This window comes from Olea europaea, unplaced genomic scaffold (genome assembly GCF_002742605.1).
Source record: "Olea europaea var. sylvestris unplaced genomic scaffold, O_europaea_v1 scaffold488, whole genome shotgun sequence".
Taxonomy (NCBI): Eukaryota; Viridiplantae; Streptophyta; class Magnoliopsida; order Lamiales; family Oleaceae; genus Olea; species Olea europaea.
The window spans coordinates 124,260-146,583 of NW_019263193.1; the positions used below are offsets into that span (position 1 = coordinate 124,260).

At 34.9% G+C, this 22,324-nt stretch overlaps 1 pseudogene; it reads left to right on the forward strand.

Moving 5' to 3' along the window:
• The first annotated feature begins 2,949 nt into the window (after positions 1 to 2,949).
• Positions 2,950 to 6,045, forward strand: LOC111388334 (annotated as a pseudogene).
• Positions 6,046 to 22,324: the final 16,279 nt, after the last annotated feature.

Genomic DNA, 22,324 nt, shown 5'->3' on the forward strand with positions numbered 1-22,324 from the left:
AGGCACAAAACCGTTCCCTATACTCCCCAACAAAACGGGGTAGCAGAAAGAATGAATAGGACCATACTAGATAAAGTACGCTGTATGATGTTAAGTTCTAGGGTTCCTAAGTCATTTTGGGGTGAAGCCGTTGTAACTGCCTGTTATCTGATAAATTTGACTCCATCGGCTGCATTAAATGGTGATACTCCACATGAGAAATGGTCTGAAAAATTGGGTGACTACTCAATGGTTAAAGCGTTTGGCTGTGCTACCTTCTCTCATTAAAATGAGGGAAAATTAGAACCTAGAGCCAGGAAGTGTGTCTTTCTAGGATATCCCGAAGGGGTTAAGGGCTATAGGTTATGGGATAGAAGCCAAAAAGGAGTTAAGATCATCGTGAGTAGGGATGTCACATTTAATGAGAGTGAGATGCCTTATCTAAGGAACGAAATCGAACCTGTAAGTGAAATCGAATCAGGTGAAGAAAGAAATCGGTTCAAGGTGGAGTTAGTATAATTTAACACATCAGTACCCAATACTTCGAGTGAGATGGAGATTCAGGTCCAAGAACCTGAAGAGGAAAATGAAGTAGTGATAGAAGAGCATCCTGTGGAAGAAAATCCATTAGCTAACTATAATTTAGTTAGGGATAGAGAGAGAAGACAAACGAGAGAACCTAGGAGGTTCGGGTTTAAATCTGAATTGGATTTTGCATACGCTAGTTACGAATAACAAGTTGATAGAGAGCCGGAAACTTTTGAAGAGGCTATGAATAGTGGTCAATCTAAGAAGTGGCTTAAGGCTATGAAAGAAGAGATGAGTTCTCTAGAAAAGAATCAAACTTGGGAGTTAGTACCGAGACATAAGAATAAATCAATCGTTGATTGCAAGTGGGTCTTTAAGGTTAAGGAAGGTACTAGTAGTACAGAACCCTTAAGATTTAAGGTTAGGTTAGTAGCAAAGGGTTACACACAGAAAGAAGGTGTTGATTATAACGAGATTTTCTCACCAGTTGTCAAGTACACTACTATTAGGGTCATGCTCGCATTGGTTGCGCTCTTTGACTGGGAACTTGAACAACTCGATGTAAAAACCATTTTTTTACATGGAGAGCTTGATGAACAAATCTTTATGAATCAACCAAAAGGTTTTAAAGACAAGTTAAAACCTGATTATGTGTGTTTTCTGAAGAGATCCCTATACAGTCTAAAGCAATCACCTAGACAGTGGTACAAGAGGTTTGATTCCTTTGTACTCACTATAGGATTTCAAAGAAGTAAATTCGATCACTGCCTATACTTTCAACACAATGAGACTGATAACAATTATTTGTTCTTGTTGCTCTAGTGGACGACATGCTTTTAGTTGGATCATCTCCTAAGTGGATAAACAATATAAAAGCAGACCTTAGTGGAGAATTTGACATGAAAGACCTAGGAAAGGCTAAAAGGATTCTAGGCATGGAAATAGAATGAAATAGGTCAAATTCCATCGTATTCTTGCATCAGTCTCCATACATATCAAAGGTGTTGAAAAGGTTTAATATGAGTGACTGCAAACCTGTCACGTTACCTCTTGCAAACCATTTTGTTCTATCTAAAGAACAAGCTCCTTGCAATGAACGTGAAGTGGAATACATGACTAAAATTCCATATTCAAATGTGATTGGTTCCATAATGTATTTGATGGTTTGCACTAGACCGGACTTAGGATTCGCTGTTAGTACCCTCAGTAGGTACATGTCTAATCCAGGTCCTGAACATTGGGAAGCATTAAAGTGGCTTTTAAGATATTTGAAGGGTACAAGTGACGTAGGTCTAAAATTTAGTGCTAATAAGGAAGGCATGAAATTAAAGGATTTTGTAGATGCTGACTATGCAAGAGATAGGGATGGTAGGAAATCAACTTCCTCTTACGTATTCACCTTATCAAATTCGTGTGTTAGTTGGAAATGACAGTTACAACACATAGTTGTACTATCCACTACAGAGTTAGAATATATTGCCACCGCTAAAGCAATTAAAGAGGCTTTATGGCTTAGAGGTCTACTTCATGAACTAAGTGAATGAGTATGTGGTTGTGTATTTTGATAATCAGTCATCCCTACATCTGTGTAAGAATCCTGTTTTTCACGAACGCACTAAACATATCGATGTTAGGCTACACTTCATTAGGGATATAATATCACAAGAAGTAGTAAGACTTGAAAAAATTCACACACAATATAATCCTTCGGATATGGGCATGAAAGTGCCGCCACTGGTAAAGTTTAGAAGTTGCAAGGAGCTTCTAAACATCGGTACAGGTAAATGATTTTCAATTTTATCAGTTTTCTGTTAGAGGTGTCACTAATGGAAAACGTTTTCTCTTTGCAGGTCCTTTGACACCAAGGTGGAGGTTGTTAGACATCATGCTATCAAACGACCTCCCGGGCGATGATGTAAACCAGTTTTATCAGTCGACATGAATGACTGAACGATAAATCAACACTGAATAATGGGATGACCCGACTTAACGTTGTTTTACCTATTGGATGGCTAATAAACCTTTGTGGCTTGTTGGTGTGCTATTGGGCCATAACCCCAGTCGAGCCTACTTACCATATGTATAACTTACCTTATTGTTTGTCATTGGTTTACTATATATATTGGTAACTCTCGTGCCTTCTAATGTCCCCTTTTTGAAAGAACCCGAGAGAGAGAGAGGCTGTCTTCTTCTTCTTCTTTGTGCATTCTACTCCTTGATCTTTTCTACGTCTTGCTTGTGTCTTTGTGACCCTTACCTGTGTGGTATTCATTCTTTGTGAGTGAGCAAACAACAAGCAGAAGGAAGAAAAGCAACCATAGGTAGAACTCGTGGTCGGCGGCGGGTACCTTCGATTTTGGTGTTGATTCGGTGTTTTAAAGGTTAACTGAGCCCGAAAATCATCTTGAGTAGCTAGAGGAAGATCCTAACAATAATATAGGGAGATCAAGTTCCAGCACATTCAGAATCATATGAGGAGAAGTCCTTCCAAAATGCTTACCATGTCTCGGAGATGGTTAAAATGTTAGCATATCCCATAAACAAAATTACGAATGAGGTATAGAGAATTTTTTATCCCCTCATGCTCAATCTTGATTATCTTAAAAGCAAATCATGCTTTATTAGTTAAGAAACTTGTAATAGAGGCATTATTATCTTAAACGTTATTCTTAGCATTAGTTTCATGAATGTTACATAAAATTTATTTAAACTTCTAATAGAGGCATTACAGCATATATAAGCGCCCTAAACTAGACATTGTATATCAATTGTCAACGCAAGATTATGAAAGTCTAATGCAACAGATAATTTGCAAATGTGGCGCTGGAGGAGAAGCACATTCAGTAGCCATTGGACTCCTTGAGACACTGTCAAACTACGGGTGGGATGCCAAGGCGGTTATTACGTTTGCTGCTTTTTCTGTCAGCTACGGTGAATTTGGGTTGGTTGAGAACCTTCGCGTGATGTATCCGCTTGCCAGGGATATTGTAGCTCTGAAGGATATACCAAAAACAATGGAGCAGAAAGAAGAAATGAAAAAGAAGTTTCAAGCTATTGTAAATCTTTTACGCGCTGTACTGAATGTGACTCACATCATTATAAAGTTCAAGGAGCTCCCGACTCAATATGTGAACCGGGATTCACCAGAAATGAAAACTGCAACAGTTCACATTCCGACGGCTGTTTATTGGATCATAAGGGGCATTTTGGCTTGTGCTTCAGTACTTCTGAACCTTATTGGCAGTGGTCATGAGTATGTTTCTAATTGTGCCTAATTGACAAAGTAAAAAAAAAAGCAAGAAAGGTGAATTCTAAATGTATTGACAATTGAATAATTTTGTTGGGGATCAGGTTCATTACCTCAACTGCTGAGTCCTGGGAGTTATTAAGTCTAGCTAGTAAGCTCTCCCACATGTCTGAGCACCTGCAGGATCAACTGAACAAATTGAATGATTTTATTGGTAAGTCACCATCAAATTAGATTCGTTTGAAATCATTGTTATGCCTAAACTAAAGATAAAGTAGTCCTACAAACACTTAGTATGGGTCCACCTTCTCAGCATCGCAGGAACACCTCAGAAAATTAGTCCCCAAAGAGACCTTCTTTACTACTTTTACAGGGTGTGGGTTAAGAAAGAGATGAGAAATTGGAGCATGCAGAGAATCACCGCACAACTTGTGCATCTTTTCTTGAATTATTGTTACTCATACCATTACTTAAATGATTATACTGTTGTGCAGATAGACAGTACCAAAAAAGGGAATTTGATGACATGGTTAATGCCTTCAAGGCATCTCATATCGACAACATGAAGATATTGAAGATGATTATTCGTGCCGGAGAAAATCAAATGCCGATCTTTGATGGGACTAGACGGATAAATGTTGTCTCCTTGTCCCTAGTACATGAATTTCTTGATCCCTTCCAATTATGCCTAAATGTGACCGTGTCTTTTATGTTTTCCTGATGACAGGAACGCCTCGAGGTATTGAGAATGAAGTATGTCCTGCTACTAGTTTCCGACCTTGACCTTCTCCATTAAGAGCTCAACATTCTCCATATGATTTTCAACCAACAGTCGATAAGGCACGAGTACGAGGTTCTATGGTTACCCATTGTTGACCATGTAATGTCAATGGGCCCAACACAGGAGAGACAATTTCTCGATCTTCGCAGCTCTATGCCATGGTATTCTGTGGATCATCCTTCGTTGGTTAATCCAGTAGCCATTAGGTACGCCGGGGAGATTTGGAATTTCAGTCGCATGCCTATGCTCGTTGTCTTGGATCCGCAAGGAAGAGTGGTGAACGTCAATGCTTTACCCATGATGTGGATTTGGGCAAGTGTTGCCTTCCCTTTCACTAAAGAAAGGGAATTGGGACTATGGAGAGAGAGTACCTGGGATATCGAGTTACTAGCAGACTCCATTGATCCACGTCTCTAGGAATGGATACGTACAACATCGTGCACCCTAGCTATATTATTATCCTTCTTGCTGCAAGCTTCAATCATTGACCATAATGCAGTCGTTATAACCATTAAAAGATATGTCCATGAATATCAGGATTGGTAAATTGTTTTCATACACCTATGCAACATACAAAATGTCATGCCTTCTATTATTTCTGATACAGGTTAGTAGTCCGTAATAGATAGTGAACATCGTATTTGTAACACAATGCTCATATAGGTTGATTTTATTTTATTTTTGTCAATGCTCATACAGGTGGAATTTATTTATTTATTAATTTTTTGCGTCGCAGATAAAGGACGAAAAAACTATATGTTTGTATGGTGGAGAGGACATTGACTGGATTCGGCAATTCACAACTACTGTACGAAACATTGCAAACACATTGCGAGTTCCCTTGGAAATGATTTATGTGGGAAAGAGCAATCCAAAGGACAAAGTAAGAAGATGCCATGAAATCATTGATAGGGAGAAACTTAGCCACATTTTTCCATTGAAGGACTATTATGATTATGTTTGGTACTTCTGGGTGAGGCTGGCGAGCATGTGGAACTCCAAAATTCAACATGGCATGACCGTTAAGATTGATAAAATAATGCAGGAAATCTTTACAATGCTAACCTACGACGGTAGTGAACAAGGATGGGCTGTTTTCAGCAGGGGCATTTATGACATGACTAAAGGAAAATGTGACATTTTGCTAACAGTTCTCGACAACTTTAGACAATGGCAAGAAAAAGTGGATCACCCTGCTAAGTTTGTGCCTGTACTGGACGCGGAGATCAGTGGTGTCCACCTCGAACACTACTGCAATCGTCTCATTCTGCCGGGGCAAACTGGATGCATCTCTAAGAGGGTGGTATGCTCCGAATGTGGACGTACCATGGACAAGTATGTCATGTACTGCTGCTGCACCGACTAATCTGCAATATTATTACTACTCCTATTATTAAGGCTTTTGCTGCCATTATATATTTCAAAATAAACTTTTATCTTCTATATTTTCATGGCTTTTCCTTCTCAACCTAGATGATATGTTGCTTGTAAGAGAAAGTGAATAAAAGTGTGGAACTCTCTATTAGAGAATTTGAAATTAAGCTTGGGAATTCACGCATATATCTGAGTTTGGTAATTAATAAGGATCGATTCAAATCTGTCTTGAATTTGAAACAAAGTTCTTATGTGAACAATGCAGATGAAAGATTTAAATGGAGTTGTCCAAACCTTTAAAATTAAGTTCATTGCGGTGCCCTAAGAACAATTTATTCGACTAAAACACTATAATACAGAACCATAAAACACCGCCAATATTTCAGGCCACAAGATTATTGTAGTAGGAGGATTTTTCAACGTATATCATTAATCTTTCATTCCAAAAGGATCACAAGAATAAAAAAAGAAGATGAAGACGAAAAAGATGAGAGAAAACTCTAGACACTGGGGATACTCAATCAAGCACAATCCATGTGTAAGGCAAGGCTATTTTTTCTCTAATAAAATGATACTTCACGTCAATATGCTTGGATCTCTCATGATAGACATAATTTTTACTCAGTAACAATGCACTCGGGCTATCGATGAGTATAATAGGAGAATCATGCCAAAAATTCAATTTTTCTCCGATCATTGTCACCAGCAAAACAGTATCTACATATGTTTTAAGTGTTGGTTTATTTGACCTTTTTTCATAAACAAGACTAGGGCTTCATGTACCAACAATGTATCTTAAAAATCATTTTAAACCAACCCAATGTAGAGATGGTGAAAGCACTCCATGAAAGGGTCAGGATGCAGATTGAAGAGAAAGGAAAGCTGGTTGCATCAAAAGCAAACAAAGGAAGGAGACGCATTACATTTGAACCTGGAGATTGGGTCTGGGTGCATTTCAGAAAGGAGCGTTTTCCAGAACAGAGGAAGTCGAAGTTGCAACCAAGAGGCGATGGACCGTTTCAAGTCATCGAGCGGATCAACGACAATGCCTACAAAGTGGACTTACCAGGTGAGTATAATGTTTCAGCTACTTTTAATGTTGTTGATCTATCTCTTTTCGATGCAGGTTCAGATTCGAGGACGAATCCTTTCGAAGAGGGAGGGGATGATATGAATCAAGGCACGTCCAAAACCGAAGCGAGTCAAGCAACGAGTTACGAAAAGGATCCATTGATAGTCGAAGGTGGACCGATGACGCGATCGAGGACAAAGCGAGTGAAAGAAGCGATGGGATTGCTTGTCAAGCAAACGATGATGAAACAATGTTCGGGAGGTCAAATGGAACAAGTTTCATGATGGGGTCGAAGACCGAAGGAACTTGGATCAACGAGATAAAAGCGGATGAAGGCGGCACGGAGTTGGTCTATGCGACCGCAGGCTCAACGGCCTATGCGGCCGCATAGATCAAAAAGCGGGAAAAAAATTTGTTTTTTTTTAATTTTTGCCGAATCTTCTAATGTTGGTAGAACTCTTGTGAAATCAAAATATTCCCATATTTTGATTAATTTGGACGTTTTTTATGCCATAGTATAAATAGGAAACTCTTTTCATTATGTAAAAACTTTTTTCTGAAATTAATAGAGAGAGAGAAATTTCCTTTCAATCAATTGTTCTTCATTGGACAAACTTAGAACTTATCAAGAATCGATTTCTTGTGGCGTTCTTGACGTCGGATTGTGGGTTTCATTGATTGTAATAAAGGGGTTTTAGATTCTTCGCTAATCTAAGGTTTCGTGGTTCGATTATTGGGGTTCAAGTTCCAAAACCGGATTAGTATTGGCGTTCTTGGGTTCCGCATCAATCTAGTTGTGGGTTTCGTAGTTTCCATTGCTACGGGGCTCGCATCAACAAATTTGTATGGATATAGTCTAGGGATCTTTTAGTACTATGTGAACATATCTCAAAACTCACCTAGTGAAAATTTTCCTATACATGTTTCACAAAAATTCAATGGTTCTATTAAATCATTCCCAAGTAATTTCTAATTACTTAAAGATTTTAGACCCTTATTTCCAATGTACCCGATTCTATTATGTCAAAGACTAGATTTATTTTCAATTACAGATCTATTTGTGAAGTAACTGTATCACCCACAAGATAGTACATTCTATTTCTCTTAGTCCCTTTCGTAACAACTGAGGATCCTTTCACAACCTTTAATGTGTTATTTTCATATTTAAATACATGCTCTTCAAATTCAAGAATCCCAATAGATAAGGTTTCTTTACAGAGTAGGCGCATATCGACATTCTTTATTGTTCTGACAATGACATCATGCATCTTGATGGTGATGTCACCAATACCAACTAATGTTTATGAATTATTATCTACCATACACTCATTTCTAGGTTCTATTTCTTTATAATTGTAAAACCTATTCCTAATAAGATACATATGGAATGTACACCTTGAATCTAATATCCAGTCTCTATTAATTTCATCTCTAGGTAGTCATCACATGCAAACTATCTAATTCTGTGTGAACATTAGCGTATTTAATTGTACATTGCTATGTTCTTTTTGTTTTTGTTTTGTTTTGCTATTTTTTTTCCACTCATAGCAATCTCTTTTAAAGTGTCCTAACTTACCACAACCATAGCACATTTTATTGCTTTTATCTTTGGATTTGGACTTTACCTTAGACTTTTCCTTTCTCTTTTTTTACTTTGAAAGTTATTATCCCTTTTCTCACTTCTCACTATTACAAACAAGATCTCTTCTCTAAAGTTAGCGTTCGATTGTTTTCTAACCTCTAACTCTTTTGATCTCAGGGCATTTATTACAATTTTTTATTTAAATTTGTCTATAGAGTATTTTATTACATTTCTCACATTCTTATAGGAATCTGGCAGATCATTCATCAAAATAACGGCTAGATTATCATCTTCAAAATTTTCTCATTGCGTGCTAAGCTTTTCATGATAGTACTAAAGTCACTTTAATTTACTTCTAAGTCTTTCCATGGGCCGATCTTAAAACAAAAGAAATTTTTCAAAAAGATAAATCCTATTTGTTAAAGTCTTAGTTAGGAATAAAGTGTCAAGTGTAGTCCAGAAGTTTTGGCTTCATCTACTTATCTAACAATACAATTAAATAGATGCAGGACCAAAGAGCTATGTACAATCTCATTCATTCCTTCAATTTCGCTTGGTTTTGCTTTCCATTCACCAGAAAATGTTACAGGATCTTCAAGGGCTTTTGCCATCTTCTGTTGGACTAATATAGCCCTCATCTTTTTCTTCCAAATCAGATTATCCCCATATCCATTGAATTGTCAAGTTTGACCCGAACCCATGACAGATTTTGTAAAAGTATGGATCGAATTCGAGGTCATTTGGGAATCATATTCTCAGAAAAAGAGTACCACACACTAAAAATTAAAGAAACGACATTATTGAAAGATCAAGATATGAGAATTATCTAAAAAGATGTACAGAAAAAACAACAGATATAACATTTTAAGAAATCTTGCACATACTGAAAAAGGTCTAAGCAAATAATCGTTGAAAAATGGTCCAAACCTCTGAAAGCTAGTAATGAAGCCAACAAACTCAGTCAAATTTACAATGGAATAGTGAGACAATATACAGTATTAAACACACACTTGATCCAAAAAAAAGTTTTGAACTAAAAATCCTATATTATATGGATCTTTTCAAGATCTACACGAATCTAGAAAATGGTTTTAAAGAAATAGATTTTTATTAAGAAAAAAATTTCTCAAACGAACTTACCGAGAAGCCTTAAAAGGCTCTAATACCAATTTTGTTGGGAATTCGCCCTTTATAAAACGATTTGATGATGAACATAACAATGACACTTAAGAACACGGAATTGCTCACCTAGTTTAGTAAAAGTTGCCTGATTTGGGTAGCTCAGGAATCAGCCTGTTCCACAAGGGAAATGCTATGTGTACACCATGAGGTGTACACAACGCATTACATCTCTCTCACATGGAGAGGGGCCCACGAATATTTTATTGTGCGTGGGCCCCCTCCATGTGAGGGGGGTGTAATGCTATGTGTACACTATTATGTACACATAGCATTTTTCGTTCCACAATGTGCAAACAACTACCTTAGAGAGAGCATGAGTATATGACCAAATTTGAACCAGTTTTAGTTCCAAATCCAAAAGGATCTTCTAAAACTAAACCCAACAAACAATCTATTTTACTAAAACACTCCAGTACATAACCGCACAATACTAGCAATATTTTTGGCTACAAGATTACTGTAGTAGGAAGATTTTACAAGGCTTATCCCTAATCTCTCATTCAAGAAAGATCAAAAGAACTACAAAAGAAGAAGAAGACGAAAGAGAGAAAACTCTAGAGACTTGAAAGCTAGAAAACCCTCAATGATTTTACTGTATCTGATAATTTTGCATGTAATTCACATTCTTAACTAAATAAGTAAAAAGACTGTCTACATTACAATCAACGCCTTCCTGATCCCTCCACAATGATTATGTCTTGGCTCAACTGCTTGCAATGCATTAATTATCTGATCTATTTTTGAGCTAAAGTTACTAACTGTGTTGAGATTGTTGTCAGTGTGTCAACCTCGTGTGTATTTCAATAATTTTCTTTCCACCCGATCTTTTTGTTATCCACAATGCGCTGTTGTATGCTAGATTTTTCATGATTTGATACATTTGATCCGTTATCGATTTTGTAATTGACCCATCATAGGCAAAGTCAACATTATCCCTGCTTGTCGGGTTCAACCCGATGAATTCTTGGAATCATTTCTGCAAACCATGTTGTGGGCATTGTCTTAATAGTCCTTTGTATCTTTCCCATGCTTCGTAGTTGCACTCTAAATCCAGTTGAGAGAATGATGTTATGTTTTGGTTTCATTTCTTAACCCGACACTTCTCTTTGGTAGTAAGTATTTATTTAAGAGCTTCTAACTTAGATTGATTCAAATGACGGTGCTATGAGGGAAAAAGGTGTCAAACCACTCCCTAGCTAAATCTCTTAATGTGTGTGAAAGAGCCTAAACTGATTCGCATCAGTGAAAACCCCTGGATATCAAATTGTTACACACATATCCAAAAATCTTGAGATATGAGCATTTGGATTATTACTGGGTCACCCAAAGAATTGTAGTGCATTCTAGAAAAAAATTATCACGTTTGTCCTCAATTGGTAATTAGCTTACTCAAATGCTAGATAAGCTATGCTAGATCTACTTTCTGCCATAGGTGAAACCATGTATTCTCCCATCAATCTCTCATTTTTGTTCCCTGCATTTACAACCAAATGTACTGCATTGTCGTTCAACCAAACGTCACTTGATTCTATATGTCTTCTACCATTGGTTTTTCTTGTTGTTTTTAGTGTACTTCTATCTATTCTTTTTTTTTTCTCGACTTGAATGGTCGTTCAACTTCAACTTCAAATTCAAATGGAGTGAGATCATCGTGTTTTGAACTTTGCATATAAGGTACTAAAAATAAAGATGGAAAACAATGTAATATTTTTCTAATATGAACTTGAACTAATAAAGCAATAAATATTCAGAGTAAAATTATAAATAGCGAAAACTAATTAAATTCTAGTCTTGACAATGGCGTTAAAAACTTGATTGTTATATTCCTCCCAAGTGTACAATATAGAAAACAAGTAATAGAGTGATGAATAAGATATTGTTCCCATGAGGATCACATATTTAATAAATGATTAATTACTTTCAACTTTAATTGAATAGCCATTTTTTTAATTGTTTAAATTAATTTATCTAATTAAACTAACAATTATAGGGAGCAAATTATGAGCTTTGTAAATTTAGATGAGACGGTTACTAAGACCTCGAAGCCCCTTTATTAGTCCATTTCAATGTAATCAAATAACACAACAAAATGTGCACATTATTGTTCGTCAATGTTCCTAAGTTAAATAAAAGCATCTCTCAATATCAATTAAATACATAATCTCATGTGACCCTCGTATATCTCTATGCAAGATGCAAACATGAAAGCGTACATTAAATATACTATAGTACTTATAAATATCATGTAAAGTATAGTGGTATATTTCTATCATCTATCGAACTTTACAATGGATGTTATAAAGTGCTTTCTATCATATTGTTTATCTCTAGATTAATAAATTTCACAATCAATCCAATTAGTGATCTAGTAATTGAGAAGCCATTAAATTTTATAACAATCATCCAAGAATAAACATATGTTGAGCGTCAAGTTATTGAATTTATATTAAAACATCATATTAAGGGTTCATCAATGTCTACAAAATCACAAAAAAATTATAATTAATTGGAAGAACATAACATAGATTATGGTTAAATTGAAAGGAAGAAGATGACTTGAAATATTTTGTTTCTACAATGGATTCTTCATGAGTCTCAGATTGTTTCTTCTCATCCTTTGTCCAATGATCATGGTTGAATCTTCAAAGAATTGAAATCTTGCAATTACTTCTTAATTATCTCAAAAGATCTACGAATTGACCTCTCTTTGATAATGATAATTGATGTATAATTTGTACCAGTTTTTCATTTTTCATTTTTATGCGTATTTATAAATCTCAGAAATAGGTAGGAAAATGCGTCCAAAATTCTATTGAAGATGAATTCTAATGAAATCATGAATTTACCTGGATTTGCCCAGATTTGGTGTAGGACCCGGGCGATCTCCTAGGCATAATATTTGTCCTCGTTGTTATTGCCCATCCTAACTTGCATTGCCTAGCCGTAGGTATTTTTATCATAATTTTCTCTTTCCGTATCCAATTAAGGCACTTTAAATTGTGTTGAAAGCTAACTCAAAAGACTACAATTTTATTAGAAATAGTATTTTTCTAAGTTGAACGTTTACTATGTCAAATATAAGTCTCAATTTCTAATTAAAAATCTGGAACATAACTTGTATAGTTGGAAATTGATTTGTAAAAATATTTTTATCTTATTTCATTATTTGTACTCCTAATTGCTTCCAATCGACTCATAACAATCTTTAATTACCGTTTTGTGGTCCAAATGAACTATGATAAAGTTATTGTTAGGTCCTCTAACTTTGAATTTCTCCATTTTCGTTTCTTTGTTTCAACTCAATTTTCAATCATTTAATAAAAAAAATACCATAAATAGGCTATAATTAATCAAAAGAACTTCGAAATGTTAGTATTTCAAGGTCCAAATAAGTGTATAAATTACAGTTATCACTTAGCCTTTTATTTTACTTCTCTTCCGTCTATAGATGGTATAAGTTCTCTTTTATCATAATTTGTTTTATTTTTTATTAATAAATCATTCACTTAGGGTCGTTAAAAAAATAAAAAAAAAGAGGCCTCTGTTTTGGTCTTCTTAAGAATCAGAATGTAGGAACAATGATTTATATAAATCCCTTGTTTCATATGACTTTATTCTCAGTTTAATATTCTTTCCTGATTTTGTTTTATGTTGTAAAGAATGTTGGTCTTGAAACTACACTTTGGAATATTATAAAGCCTCATTAGGTCCACACTATCCAAATTGCAAAAAAGAACATAAAGTGAAAAAAGAAGAGGTTTTTGTCAAACAAAACTTGTTTCGTGAAACATCAATTTCATGTTGTTATACAATTTCTTTAAATTATGATGGCACCATTAGATTTGGTAGTAATTAATGGCATTAGGAATTTTGTGCTCTAGATGAATCAAGAAGAGGAGAATGTAATGAAATTTTTGACTTGTTCGGTCCAATTTTGTCATACTAACATTCTAAATGCATCCAAGTTCATAGAACGTTATTTTTCATAAAATGAATAGTATTTACAATGCCAGGTACATAAGATAGGAGCTATAAATTGTAACAATAAAATATAATATTCCTTTTTTTGCAACTCTAGGACTTCAATTTTGTTGAGACTCGAACCCCGGTTCTATTGTGCTCCCATATTTTTTAGTTAAAAACGTGTTTCTAAAACAAGCTTTTATAAAATGACGATTTTCACTGGATGATGACATCTGGCATTTTACTTACCATTGGATGAGGCATTGGTCCTGGTGATATAAATATGGCTTGGACGGTTCGTTTGGCAAGAGATTTTCATTTCTTCTAGCTTTTCATTTTTGAGAGAGGTTCTAGAGAGTTCTCTTCATCTCTGTAGCTAGGGTTTTCTGATTTGCCATTAGCGTTTGACCTTCTCATTCGAAGGGAAGATTTTTGATGTTTTAGCCTTAGAATACATGTGTTTTCTTGAGTGGAAATCTGTAAGAATGAAAGGGTTTTTATGTTTTGAGTTTGTGAAGGAGATCCGTTGATTCTTGTGTGATTTGAGTCAGATCTGTTGGTTCTTGTAAAGAGATAAGTCTCTTGTATTGTATTCTTGTGTTGACTAAACATTTTTAACATTCGTTACCAATTTTAAGGCATTTTAGTGGAATCAAGCTATAACCATTCTTGAATGGATGCTCAACAAGGGATTTGGTGTTAAAAGGGTCACCGAACCTTTAAGGTTGTGGTCGAAAAATTTTCTATGTTCAATCTTTTAATTTCTGCTAGTTTTACTTTCTGTTGTGTTTTTGATTGAACGTATCTTGTGATTAATATCGTGTGTCTGGGCCTTTCAACGGTATCAGAGAAAGAACTGAGAACAAGATACCTGCATCTTCGAAGGAAGTTGTTGATCAATTGCAGATCTGAATTTTTGGAACCACTATTGAGCAGAACTGAAGAACTCGTGAGTTTTTATAAAACTCATTCGGTGAGATCTCTTAATTTTGTAAAGTTTACTTTTCAAAATTTAGGGTTTCTTGATTTTTCCCTTGATTTACCATACACTGTAATTCCCTGGAGAATAATCTTTGTTCAAAGGCTCCTGAGAGGTCTTGGGAATTTGAGATAAATCTAGTACAGGTGTGAATCTGGAGAATCTTGAAGGAGAAATCTCTTAAACATAGCTTTGTGATCTTTGATACTGTGTTCTTCATTTGATTTAATCTGCATGCTCTTTCTGTAATTAAAACATGTATAAATTTGTACCAATAAGGGTATTATCGTGAAACATGATTGACACTTGCTTGGTTTCTACTACTGTGCTGTGTTCATCTTGTCTCATATTTGTGCATCTTGTTTGGCATAATAAAATGGCTACTACTAAATTTGAAGTTGCACAATTTGATGGAAAAATTGATTTTAATATGTGGAGTCAAAGGATGAAAGCTACCCTAATGCAAATGAGATATGTTAGTGCCTCAGATTATAGTTGGCCTACTGATATGAATCCTGCTAAGAAAATTGAACTTTAAGCGGTGGCCTGGAGTATCGTCTTGTACTTATCTGAAAATGTGATAAAAACAATTGGTGAAACCAAAATAGCTTCTGAACTGTGGACCAAACTTGAAAATTAATATGTGACTAAGACAATCCCAAACAATTTTTATTTGTTAAAACAACTCTTTTATTTCAAAATGGAACCCTTAATTGATTTGGACGACAACTTGAATAGATTTACTAAGTTGACCTAAGACCTGGCCAACTGTGATGAAAAACTTTCAAAAGATCAACTGATTATGGTCTTGTTGAATTCCGTTAGTGATAAATATAGAGACATTAATATTGCCTTAGAGCATGGTAGGGCAAAACTTACTACTGATGTAATCATAAATACCCCAAAGAATAAGCTCTAGAGATCAAATTTGAAACTAAGGAGAATTACAATGGAAACACTTTGCTAGCAAGGGAAAAAGTTTTATTAAACCTAATTATCACTCTAAGACTTTATTTGAGATAAACATAAATGGAGTGACGAAGAGTCAGTCTAAAAATAACACTAATGGTAAGAAATGTTTCTATGGTGGGAAACAGAGTCATTTTATTAAAAATTGTTATAAAATGAAAAATGAATCAAAAGAAAAGAAACTTTATGATGGGAATGCTGTCTTAGTGTATAGTAAATATAAGACTGAAGATTGATTGGTCCTAGTTAATGTCGAAAAGAAGCTGAATCAGGAATGGATCCTTGATTCAGGCTATTCTTTCCACATATGCCCTAATAAGAATAGTTTTCTCGAAATTGAAAAAACAACTAGTGGTAAGTTATAATGAATTGTAATTGACCTGCAAAGTAAGTGGAATAGGAACTATTAAGCTGTTGCTTGAAAATGGCAAGGCCCTATTTTTGAAATGAACTAAATATGTTCCAGAATTAGAGATAAATTTGGTGTCTCTGGGCATGTTAGATGATATGGAGTTTGACATTAAACTGGATCAAGGACACATTAAAATTCTTAGGGGCAATGAGTTAATCATTAGGACCCCTAAGAGACATGGCCTTTATTTTCTTAAAGCAAAACCTTTACTTGGCTTGACTGCTATTACTTTGACTGAAAATTTTTCCATTGCAAAATTATGGCATGAAAGATGTGGTCACATTGGCAAGAAAAGTTTAAAAGCTATACAAAATAAAAGAGTTTTTGGAAATCAAAATCTTGGTGATATTGGTCCTAGTGAACAATGTGTGATAGATAAACAAGTTAAGCTTAATTTTTCACCTGGAATTCATAAATCCAAACAAATATTTGAGTACTTGCATGCCAATTTGTGGGGTCCAGCATCTCTGTGTACTCTATCTAGTTCCAAATATTATCTTTTGATCATTGATGACTTTTCAAGAAAAATCTGAGTTTTCTTATTAAAATCTAAAGATGAGACTTTTTTTTTTTCAAATATTGAAAAATACAATTTGAAAACCAAACTGATCATAAGATTAAGATTTTGAGAAATGATAATGGTTTGGAGTTCTCCAATTATAAATTCAATAATTTTTGTAAAGAGCATGGCATATTTAGACATAGGAACCTTATTTATACCCCTCAACAAAATGGCATAGCTAAGAGAATGAATAGAAATTTGTTAAACAAGGTAAGATGCATGCTTTTGAATTCAGGTTTACCTAAATTATTTTGAGATAATTTGTAAATACAGCTGCATATTTTGTGAATAGAACTCCCACTAGTGCCCTTAATTTTGATGTTCTTGAAGCTATATGGTCTAAAAATCCTGTTGATTATTCTCACCTAAAAAGTTTTGGATGTGCTGCATATGCCCAGCAAAATATTGAAAAGTTAGAACCTAGATCACTTAAGCCCTTGTTTGAGCCACATTATTAGAATGAAAATGCATTTTTGAATAGTGTATTGATGGTAAATGTATGATTAAAAAATAAGGAAAAGTTTTAAATTTATGTGTAATACTATTTTATTGAAAAATCAGTGGTTGAAATGATATCAAATCACTATTGAAAAATGTATTTTTTTGAAAAAATGTGGCACAAATAGGGCCTAAATGTGTTTTCTTGGGTTATGTTGAAAATGTAAAAGGGTACAGTTTATTGGTTAAAAGTGAACGAGGATATAAGTTAATTGTTAGAAGGGATGTTGTTTTTAATAATTCTATTATGCCTTGTTTAGAGGGAAAAGAAAATAATTTGACTAGAGAAGAGGTTCAAATCGAGGTGGAGTCTCCTCATAGTGAGAGAGAAGCCCCTACGCCAGTTATAACTGAAACTGGTATTGTTGAAAATGACAATTTTATTGAAGTTGAAAATGATCTAGTCATTAATACTAATAATGAGACTGATCTATCTACTTTTCTCATCGATGAATATCAACCCACTAGAGATAGGAAAAGAAGGCAAATTGAACCACCTGCTAGATTTGATTGTTATGACTTTGTTTCATTGTTTACCTATCAAGAACAATTTGAAAATGAGCCAAGCTCCTATGATGATGCCATAAATGTGTTTACCTATCAAGATGAATTAGTTGAAAAGCCTAAGGGTCAAAAACTTATTGATTGCAAGTGAATTTGTAAAATAAGAGAAGGGGAAGGGAAAAATAAAAATGTGAGATATAAGACTAAACTTGTAGCCAAAGATTTTACACAAAACGAAGGTTTAGACTATAATGAAATTTTTTCCCCTATTGTCAAATACACCACTATTAGATGTATACTTGCTTTAGTTGCTCAATTTAGTTGGGAACTTGATCAGTTAGATGTAGAAACTACCTTTCTTTATGGTGATTTAGAAGACAGAATTTATATGAGACAACCTACTGGTTTTATAAAAGGAAATCCTAAAAATATTGTTTGTCTTTTAAAGAAATCACTGTATGGTTTAAAACAAGCTTCTAGACAGTGGTACAAAAAATTTGACTCTTTTGTTTTAAAAATTGGTTTTCAAAGAAGCAACTATGATAAATGTCTATATTGTAAAGCTAAAGGAGGTAAAAGTTCTCGTTATTTAGTACTTTATGTGGATGATATGTTATTTGCGACCTGTGATAAATCTGAAATTGAATATATCAAACAAAAACTTAAATCTGAGTTTAATATGAAAGGCCTTGGGGCTGCCAAAAAAGTTCTTGGTATGCAGATTTATAGAAATAAATAGAAAGACATGTTATTTTTAATACAACATGATTATGTGGTTATAATCTTGAAAAAAGTTTAACATGTTTGATTGTAAACCTGTAAATTTGCCTCTTGCTAACTATTTTAAATTGACATCTAAGTTCTTTCCCAAAAATGATGAAGAATTTGATAGAATGTCAAAATTACCTTATGTTAATGTAATTGGATCTGTTATGTATTTCATGGTGTGTACCAGACCTAATCTTAATTTTAGTATTCCCATACTTACTAGGTTTATGAGTAATCCTAGGGAAGAACATAGGAATGCTTTAAATGGTTTTTAAAATACTTGAAGGATACATCAAATTTGGGTCTAATGTTTAGAATGAACAAAGATGGGGTAAATTTAAAGGGGTTCATTGATTCTTACTCTGCTGGAAATAGGAAATCAACTTCATCCAACTTCGTCAGTTCATGTGGTGCTGTAATCAGTTGAAAATCTCAATTGCAAAAGAATATGGCCCTATCCTCAACTGAAGCAGAATACATTGTTGCTTCTGATGCATTTAAAGAGGGTATCTGGTTAAGTGGATTGCTAAAGGAACTTAGTTTTTTTATTTTTTATTTTTTTTATTTTATGAAAATGCAATTCTGTATTCTGATAACTAAAGTGCCATACACTTAATTAAAAACCCCATATTTAATGATAGGACTAAACATATAGATATTAAGTATCACTTTATTAAAGATGTAATTTCAAAAGGAATTTTGAAAATTGGCAAAGTAGCTACTCAATATAAGCCTTCTGATATGGGAACAAAGATAATACCTTTAAACAAATTTCAGAACTATTTGAAGATATTATCAATTGATACTTTGTGATGTGTTATAGGTACATGGAGCGAATGAAATGAAAGAATGTAATATGCTCATTGCTGCATTATGGCCTGAATACTGTGATAGTAAGATGGAGATTGTTGAGACTTGAACCCTAGTTCTATTGTGCTCCCATATTTTTTAGATAAAAATGCATTTCTAAAACATGCTTTTATAAAATGACGGTTTTCACTAGATGATGACGTTAACATTTTACTTACCATTGGATGAGGCATTGGTCATGGTGATATAAATATGGCTTGGACGGTTCGTTTGGCAAGAGATTTTCATTTCTTATGGCTATTCATTTTTGAGAGAGGTTCGAGAGAGTTCTCTTTGTCTCTGTGGCTAGGGTTTTCTAATCTGTCATTACAGTTTGAACTTCTCATTCGAAGTGATGATTTTTGATGTTTTAGCCTTAGAATACATGTGTTTTCTTGAGTAAAATCTGTAAGAATAAGAGGGTTCTTATGTTTTGAGTTCGTGAAGGAGATCTGTTGATTTTTGTGTGATTCGAATCAGATCTGTTGGTTTCTTGTGAAGAAATAAGTCACCTGTACTGTATTCTTGTGTTGGCTAAATATTTGTAACCTTTGTTGCCAATTTTAAGGCATTTTATTAAATCAAGCTATGTCCATTCTTGAATGGATGCTCAACAGGGGATTTGGAGTTAAAAGGGTCACTGAACCTCTAGGGCTACAGTCGAAAAATCTTCCTTGTTCAGTCTTTTAATTTTTGCAAGTTTTACTTTCTATTGCGTTATTGATTAAATGTATCTTGTGATTAATATTGTGTGTCTGGGCCTTTCAATTTTTACCTTTTGAGGTTGCTATAATCCCAAGCATCAAGTGAAGGAGATGCTTAAGATTAATTACCACTCTATTTAGCATCTTAGAATTACCAAATGTCCTATCTTAGTGATGTGAACCCGGATACTTAGATTGCTATTGAACCCACAAAAGAATGACACAAACCCCAAGAAAGCTAGAGAATCAAAGTTTATGGAATTTGACCCAAAAATTAGTGAACCAAACAACCAATACAATCACATGAATATATTAATCTTTTGATTACAGAATTAAAGAAATCAAACTCGGAATTTAAAGATTGACCTGAAGAATTAAATGAACCAGAAATCAAAGTAATTACTAGAATACCTTGACCCCGTGATTGCACAACCCACGAATCACACTTTAATTGGTAAAGGCCGCTAGAAATTATCCCGATAAATTCAATAAATTGTTCACGAAGAAAAAGAAGGAAGCAACATTGCCTCTGATTAATTCAATATCACAAAAGTCTTGTCCTACGATGAAGAAATAAATTCCCTATTTATACTAGAAACAATTAAACCTTAGATAATAATTTAAAATGGAATAAAACTCTAAAAATCCTATTTTAAAAAAGTAAACACGTCCAAATGATGTTAAATATATCAAAAGGTACGAACTCTAACTCTAAAAATCCTATTTTAAAAAAGTAAACACGTCCAAATGATGTTAAATATATCAAAAGGTACGAACTCTAATTATATAAGGTAACTGCCCAAAAATTTGGAATTCCCGTCCAAACATGTCTCTATGCGAATCACATCATTCCCTCTCTTCAAGAGAATTCGACCTCAAATTCAAACCTTGATCTTCCTTCCAACATGAGTTGAATTTCTACAAATTAGTGGCGCATCCGAGATCATATCAGACCCTCCCTCTTCGAGAGGATTCGTCCTTGAATTCGCACCTGCGTCAAATACGGTGCTCCTTCCATTGGCTTGACCTTTATCCAAACCTTGCTTGGGAATTTGATACTCCGCCAAATGGTTGTTGAATGTTCCTTCAATGCCTATAATATCCTCCAATGGAAATGCATCAATTGGATATTCAAATGGGAGATATTCCTTTGGCAAAATCCTCGTGCAATAAAATTTCATAATCCTGCAACAAAGAACTATACAAACTGGGGAGGGATATGCTAGCTTTCACCAAATCATTTCCACTACCAAGCTCAACCTTCTTTGCAAACAAGCTCTCCTTTAGTTTGTCTTTCAGTTTCTCCTCTTCTCTTTTCGACCTCAACTGATCATCAGACACTTGTTGTGGTGTCAAAGGTACAAGTGTAATGGTTTTTCCATCCATGTCAAAACTGTACCAATTTATAGACCCATCATGCTTCACCTTCCTATCGTATTGCCAAGGCCTACCTAATAATATATGCCCTGCATCCATAGGCACAACATCACACAACACTTCATCCTTATACCACCCAATTGACAAATTGACCAATACCCTCCCATTGACATTAACCTCCCTCGTTCATCTAACCACTACAATATATACGGTTTAGGGTGCTTTGTCATCTCCAATCCTAATTTCTTAACAAGTGTATAGCCAGCTATATTAGTGCAACTACGTCCATTGATAATCAAATTGCATACCTTATTATTGACGTGGCACCATGTATGGAGGATTTTCTCCCGCTGCTCCTCTCCTTCAACCTTGATTTGTGCGTTGAGTGCACACATCAAGACAAGAGCTTCCCCTTCAACCAGATATTTCACTACGTCACCATCACTAACATCTTCTAACTTGGGCATTCCATCTTTATCACTATCATTCACCACTTCCCCACTGTCCTTCAAGATCATGACTCGTTTATCTGGACACTAAGAAGCAATGTATCCCGTTCCCAAGCACTTGAACACTTGATGTCCCGACTCCTGGATTGCTGTGGTTCTGCCTTCGATGCAACCTTGCAAGCATTGTCATCCTTTTCCCTAGGTGGCTCAATTTTATTGTTGACATCACCCCCATCAACTTTCTCTTCATCCCACCTAGACCTCCAAGATGAATTAGGCCCCTGTTGATTCCTAGCTCCCATTTTCTCTTCAACTGCCTATCAACCTTCATTGCCACATGCAGCATATCCTTCGATTCCACATAATGTTGCAATTCAACAACATTGACAATGTCCCTGTTCAATCCATTCAAAAACTTTGCCATGGTGACTTCTCGGTCCTCCTACACATTAGCCCAAATCCTCAAAATTTCAATCTCTTTGTGGTAGTCCTCCACACTCCTAGAACCCTAATACAAACCCTGCAACCTTTGATGGAGTTCCTTA